Source organism: Pelodiscus sinensis, chromosome 9 (genome assembly GCF_049634645.1).
Source record: "Pelodiscus sinensis isolate JC-2024 chromosome 9, ASM4963464v1, whole genome shotgun sequence".
In the NCBI taxonomy this organism is placed as follows: domain Eukaryota; kingdom Metazoa; phylum Chordata; order Testudines; family Trionychidae; genus Pelodiscus; species Pelodiscus sinensis.
In genome coordinates this window covers 44,984,235-44,992,146 of record NC_134719.1, presented here as the reverse complement: position 1 = coordinate 44,992,146, position 7,912 = coordinate 44,984,235, and positions in this window count along the sequence as shown.

Genomic DNA, 7,912 nt, shown 5'->3' with positions numbered 1-7,912 from the left:
GCTAATAGACCCAACCTCCATGAATTTATCTAACTTCTCTTTAAACTCTGTTATAGTTCTAGCCTTCACAGCCTCCTGTGGCAAGGAGTTCTACATGTTGACTATGTGCTGTGTGAAGAAGAACTTTTGCTTATTAGTTTTAAACCTGCTGCCCATTAATTTCATTTGGTGTCCTGTAGTCCTTATATTATGGGAACTAATGAAGAACTTTTCTTTATTCACCCTCTCCACACCACTCGTGATTTTATAGACCTCTATCATATCCCCCCTCAGTCTCCTCTTTTCTAAGCTGAAAAGTCCCAGTTTCTTTAGTCTCTCTTCATATGGGACCTGTTCCAAACCCCTAATCATTTTAGTTGCTCTTTTCTGAACCCTTTCCAAGGCCAAAATATCTTTTTTGAGGCAAGGAGACCACATCTGTACACAGTACTGAAGATATGGCGTACCATAGATTTATACTTCCCCTCCTCCTTCTTCCCCTGGCCTCCCCCTTCCAGCTCCCTCCTCCCAGGTTTTCCCCTCCCCTCTCCCACCCTCTCTCTTCCCCTCTCCCACCTCCTTTTCCCAGTCTCCTCAGATGCTTATACCCCCCGCCCAGTTTTGTTAAATAAAGAGAGTTTCTATTTTTCAACACACGTGTCCTTTATTTTTTACATCAGGAAGAGGGGCTAGGGAGGAGTAAGTGGAAGGAGGTGAGGGAGGAATGGGGCATGAGCCCCCGATGGGGAGGACTGGGGTGGCTGTGTGGGCTCCTTGGGGTGGAAGCACTCGTGCAGGGCCTCCTGGATCCTGACAGCTCCACAATAGACCCCCCTGGATGGCAGCCTGCGGCAAGTGCAGCCGGGCTGATGGCCGAGTGCTGTGATGTGCCAAGTGTGGGCACTCAGGGCACTCCAAGTCAGGACTGGTTTGCTGTCCCTGATCCAGTTAGACAAGCAAGCGGGAAACCCTGAGAACTATCAGTCCGGGGTGGGGGTCGGGTCCCTTTAAGCACAGCCCTCTGCTTGCCTGAGACAGCAGCTCCACACTCTAAGTCCTAACCTGATGCCCTGCCGGCACTGGTTCCGGCCAGCCTTAACCTCGGTTCAGGGTCCACTCAATGTGGACATGCTATTTTGAATTAGCAAAATGCTAATTTGAATTAGTTTTTAGGTCTAGAGGCACTAATTTGAATTAGCTTATTTCAAATTAACTAATTTGAATTAAGTTAGTTCGAACTGGTGCTGTAGTGTCGACATACCCTGAGCTTCCCTTCTGGATCTGCCTCATGGGGAAGAATTGGAGTGAAGTGAAACTGCCACTCCCCTCCCCCAGCTGGGGAAACAGCAGCACACTGATGTGCTGCCTGGAAGCTTTCCCCACTGCTCCTATTGGCCAGAATCCTGCCACTGGGAGCACCAGGAGGCCATGCCTGAGACACAATGCCTGTGAGTGACCTAGGGTGCAAAAGTAAGTGCCCTTGCTACCCCTTCGTGCCCAGACCCTGCACCCCTACTTTGCTCCTGAACCGCCCCTGCCAATACCCATACCCCCAGCCTGCTCCTGCACCCTCCCTCCTGGCTAGACATCCTGCTCCCATCCTGCTTCTGTGTGTGCTCTTGCTCCCTTCTCCCTGGCCAGACACCCTGCCACCACTCTGCTGCTTTACCCTCCCTTGTTCCTACACCCTCCCCCAGTCAGACATCCTTCCTCCAAGCTCCTCCTGTACCCTACCTCCTGGCCAGACACCCTACTCCCACCCTGCACCTGCACCTTACCTCCCACCCAGACCATGCATCCTCACCCCCTTTTTTACCCCACCTTCTGCCCAGATCCTGCACTCTCACCCATCCCACTCATTGGCAGCCCTGTTCTGCACACTGAACCCCTTATTTTTGTCCCCACCCCAAAGCCTGGGAGGGGTCCACAGAATCCATTAACTTCAAAACCCCAGAAGAATAAATCTGACCCATCAGAAGCCCTGGACTTCAGTCCTCTCTGTCCTTCCACCTCGCCCCATGGGGCTGGATAGAGCACCAGAGGAATGAGCTGTCTCATTTGGGGCCTACATCGGTGAGGGTTGGGGTTTTGGGGTTAGGGGTTTTTTTTTTTTTTTTTGCTTCTCATTTGTGTGGACCCCAACTGATTTTTCTGTGGGACAGTGACCCCCCAACCCAAAAATGGTTCCTCACCCCTGCCATAAAGAAAACTTTGAAAGTTTTTGTATTGGACATAATTTAATATTTTACTTTATTTAAAAGGAAGTTTGATAAACTAACATGGAAATTTAAAGCACTTAATCTGTTTAATAATTAAATATTTCTTTTCTTACTGGTTAAATTAAACCGTTCTCCCTTCCTGCAGCACTAGCAAAATGGTTCAAGAGCAATTATGTAGTTAACAGCAAGTTTCCATTACCAAGTGGTGGTCCACGAAAAGGTTTGCATTCAGCCAGGTGGTCCACAGGCCAAAAGTTTGAGAACCACTGCTCTGGGGAGTAATATGCAGGTTTTATTCTGTATGGGCTCCTCAGCACACCAGAGTAACCTTAAGTTGTAGAGAACAGGACAGGTATGAAGTGTTAAAGCAGGAGAAGCAATGTATTAAACAGCACAAATAAACCAGTTCAAAGGAGCCTTAGATGTGACATTGACATCTCTGAGTAGATATGCTCACTAGGGATTAATTCAGCCATTGCCCCTTCTTCTGCGGCTCCTGGCCATGGACACAGTGAGTTTCAAGTGTACTGGTCTGGGGGAGGGCTGAATGGGATGTTCAATAGGGGTGAGAAGGGAATGGGTGGGTTAGGGAAGGGCCTGGTAACCATGGAAGGTGTACCAACCAGCTGAACATCTTTCTGAGGTAAATCACTCCATGGCTTGAAGGGAGGATTCCTCCCTCTAAGACCCTGCATGTTTGCCAAGTATCCAGTCCAGAAATTTGGATTGGCCACTGGACAGAGCTTTTATCTGTGTGCAAATTCTTTGCATATGCCCTTGATCACCTTGCCCTTTATATTTAACTTCTTTCCAGTTAACTCATGCATGACTTACAGAGTAGGTGTTGGCCTTGTGCGTCTGTCTCCTATGCTCTTGCATTCATCATTCACAGGCAAATACATCACCACTGTGTGCTCTTTTATGCCTTACCTCATTCCAACTCCGTGCTATACAAAAGGGCACAGTCAGCCCAGTGACAACGGAGACTGCAGCACACTTATATATTGTGCTGACTGCATGATCAACAATGACAAGTCAGCCTCAGGAAATTTCAGCAAGCCAGAGAATATAATCTTTAAAGCAATAGTTAAAAGAAAAAAACACACCACAAACTTATGTTCCAAGCAGAGAGGCCTCTTCAGATTCCCTGCAAGTAGAAGATGTATGTTGATGCTACTCAGGAAGACAAACCAATAGGAGGAGACTGTTTAGGGGATAAGTAAATAGGTCCCAATCTGCAACTGGATCTGTATGAGCAGACCCTTGCACCCAGAGTCCCATAAATCAAGGGTCTGCCAGTATAGATCGCATTTCAGGACTGGAGCCAAAATAGAAAGACAAAGCACTCTGGAGATATAACACATGCACTGTACAACTCAGATCATCTTAGGGTGCCATTTCCTGCACCTGCATAGAGCTTTAGTAACTGAGCTTTATGCAGGAGTACTGGCATCTGAGCTCATAGTGGTGAATTATATGCCAATCTGGGGCTAGAGCATGGGAATGCAGTACGTGGGAATCCCCCTCATAGCTCTTAATAATTTTTTATTTAAAACTAATAGACACTGAGATTTGTGAATGACAAATGGCAGTTAGGTCCATAAGCATGTGATGTAAATTCTTCAAGAACAATGCCCAGGCCTTTCTAAATTATAGGTACAGCAATCCAGATTTCTGGATTTTAATCTTAATTTAAGGAACCATTGGGATGATAGGAAGAAAAGGCATCTTTCAGCTAAACTCTGGCCTCACATAACGGAAGGCCTTGTAATTAATAGGACTTTAAAAATCTGTTTGAAATCTCACTTCAGAACTGAGATAGTATGGTCAGATCAGCTAGATTTAGATATAACCTAGACAATTAGAAATTCCAGTATAGGGTGTTTTTCAGCGTACATATTACAATTTGAAAGCTATTCACCCAGGGACCTAAGCTTGCAAGTCTCTGCAGTGGAGCTGTAGAGATAGCAACCCTTTGGTTCTCTGCCATTACAGAATTTTTCTGACATGCCCTTGATGAGATCTGATGTACCTCTGGGAATATGCATACTCCAGTCTGAGAACCACTCAAGAAAATGTCAAAATATTTTGGAGGGAAATCCCAACACAAGCAAAGTATTTTGATGTCAACAATATACATTATTCGCCCCTCATCCTAGGTTTCTCTAAAAAAAAATGTATCCAGCTTTACCTCTGTATGTTTTCAGCTCCCAACCATTGATCTTGCAACACAAACTATATTCATTAGGACAGAAAACTATTCCTTTACAGACTGTTAGCAAAAAAAAAAAAAAAAAAAAATCTTCTGTGGACTTCTTTGGAGATCAGCAGCAGTCTGCTCAATAAGCAGCCTCAAGAGGCGCATTTGAGAAAAAACATTTTGGAAAGTTTGAAAAGTCTTTTGTCTACTGTTCCCCAGTGGTACTAAGTCCATAACTTAATGAAATCCTTAGAGGTAAGCACAGCAGCAAAAAAGCAGAGTGCTCACAAGTATACAGGTGATTAGTCACAAAAATTTCTTTTCCACCACTTTTGAGAGACTGAGGCAAGCTCAGCTTTGTGGTTAGTTATGGAGATTTCTTCCTTACCAGTCATGGGGTTATTATTTTTTCACGTTTCATTGACTTTCTGAAAATCGGTCAGGACAATGGGTAAAGTAGATGGTAGTGCTTATACAAAGAGCCGCTTTCATTATGAACAAAGACAGAGGGCTAGTTGGTTGCACCAATGCTCTCATAGAGCTTTCCTCCTGCTCCACTCGATGGCTATGTCTACACTACAAAGAAAAGTCAGAAAAAGATGCATATCTTTTTCCGCTTTTAATCTGAAAGAGGCTTTTCCGACATTTAGCCTGTCCACATGGGCCCAAATGTTGGGAAAAAACCCTCTTTCAGAACATTCCTTCTTCCTCGTAGAACAAAGTTTACAGGGATGCCGAAAAAACACGTCCTTTCTCTTTGTCTGCACTGGGGAGCTGGTTGGCACATCGGAGAGCATAACATCCACCCCTTGGAAGGCTCAGAAATTAACATCCTTCCCTTAAGACACCAAGGAATTCCAAGAAACATTGGGTATGTCTACACAGCAAAAGCTGTGCACGAGCTAGCCTGCTCAAGTCAGCCTGAAGCCAGTCAATGCACGTAATGATGGCGGTGAAGATATCATAGTGCAGGGTGCGCACATCGCTGGGTTGCTAGCATACTGCCTCCAGTGCTTTGCTAGGACAAGTGCTATGGTACCCCAATGCAGGGCTATATCTGAAAGCTGTTAGATCCTTTTATGAAACTGGCTTCTTTTAGCACTAAATTAGTTTAAGTAAATCATTCTCAGGAAGAATGCGTAGCTCAGTGGACAGAGCTTTTTACTTCTTCAAAATCACCTGCGATGCTCTAGACCAGGACAGGAGTGGCAAAAAGTTATTCTTACCCTAGCAGCCCTGGTGATCTCTGTGAAAAAACATGGATGTTCACCCTTGTTGATGGTCATAACAGAAGGACCAAGGAACAAATGAGCATGGAAAATCAACTCCTTCCTTTTCACAAGGAGAGCATGGCTGTCCCACCAGAAGAGGGTTGTGATTTAATGCCAGCTGACTAAAGACATTTGTATTGTCCCTGTCCTTTTTGCCTTTGAAATGCTATGAGTGTCTTAGACCATCCATGGGGCATCTTTCATAAGAACCAAATTACATGTTTTTAAAAACAATCTTCCTAAAGATTATGTAACCTGAATGGGAAATTAATTTTAGAGAAAGACTCCAACTGATCTCAGAGGTTGGACTGAATTGTTAGATGGTACATCCTCAGTCACATAGAAATATAATTCTGAAGGACTTGCCTCATGAAGTAGTACATTTGTACTGTGCGCTCAGTTCCATATGACAGCTACGATATTATACGATTCTTGTACAAAGGCTGCACTGACTGCCTCCACCTCAACAATAATTCTGATTGTCTATTGTCCTTCCCAGGGCTGCTTCTATCAGTAATTTTTTTTCAGGCACTTGATCGGCTAAAACAATTTGCTGATTGTTTGGTATTTGTTGAGGAACATTCTGTCCTGCCCACCTAAGTCTTCCTTCCTTACTGAAATTGTAGTATTCTTAATTGGAACTCTGTATTCATCAGTGGAATTCCCCCTGCAAACAAAAGCAGGGGGCAAGGCAAATAGAAATATAGTGGCATCTAATCTAGGTTTTTATTTGTAAGGCATTGATCACCGTGATACCCAAGTACTATTTCTACTGAGGTATATACGGTTCTGTAACAGTTCAAAAGTATAACCTGCAAGTAAGGCAAGATATTCTATGCAGCTTATTAGACCTAAATTTTGTAGATGGATCCTCATTTTATAGAGCAGTTTCACCCAAACCTTCCTCCTCATCATTCCCCCAAAACTAGAATTCTTCTTTCCTCCTACATAGTAGTATTATCTATTTAGCCATTAGAACTACCTCCAGGGATGGAGGACATTTTAATCTTAGGACCATTGCAGAAACAAGGTATGTACTGTCCGTATTAATGTTGGTAAGCATTATGGGACAAATTATTGCTAACATCTGCCTCGAGAGAAAGGCTGTGCTGATCCAAGTGCAGGGTCTTACGGGGGCTTAACTAGAAGAATACAGTAGTAATAAATAACTGTTAAGGGTCTACATTTAACTGAACTTTTTGTTGAAGAGCCTTGTGTACAATAGAAGACAGCTTGCAATTCCATAGACATGCTGGATGTGCATTGTTAACCATTGCACACACACACACACAAAATAATTAATAAACAGGTTTTCATTACTAAAATAATCAGACGAGTTAAAAGCATAGAGTTATGGTGAGTAAGATGGTACTATTTTACATAGTCACTTTTCTGGCCATAACCACAATTTTGTAAATGATAAATTAATTCTTCACTGGTCAACTAGACTGAATTTAAAGAAAGTTAAGCTGAGGGGGCACTAACACTAGTAAGTATGTGTAGCAGAGAAATCTGTAATATCTACATTACAGCAAAAAAATCAAATTTAATTGCTATCTGTTTTTCTAACTTTCTTTACAAGAGAACATGGGTTTTGTTATGTAGTATGCGCAACACATGACATCTGGGAAGGCAGTTTGCAATCATAATTTATTTTACAAACTGACCCCTACTTCCTGTTCACATATTGTTTACAAGTGGACTGTTGTTGTTACAAATGTTTTCATCATTCAAAATTATTCAAACTGATTTTGACCAATGGATTACTCACAAACTGTTTGGTACAAGTATTCCTTAGAATATTCTCTCTTCAAGTTATCGGACTGATCACCTAGAGGACATGGCATTACTATAATTCCCATTGTTCTTGAAATACAGCTTCTGTTGCTCAGCACCTCTGAAATTCAACCTGATTATTTTGATGCCTAAAAGTCTGCTCCAAAGCCCACTGAAATCCTTGAGTGGGCACTGGTTCCAGGCACTAAATATGGAATCAGATATTTAAATCTTAACCACTCCGTGCCTCAGTTTCTCAATCAGTAAAGTGGAGATAACAATAGTGATCCCTTATTATATGGGCTGAAATTTAAAGAGCTGTATTTCTGTTTTTCTGATAGCCTGTCATATCTTCCCCTCAAATCATTTCAATATTATCTTTATTTAGTTTTGCAGTGAATTTTTAGAAAATACTTATACCATCTGTATTTTATTGTTTAAATTTGTTTTAAAATTTTGCATTACAA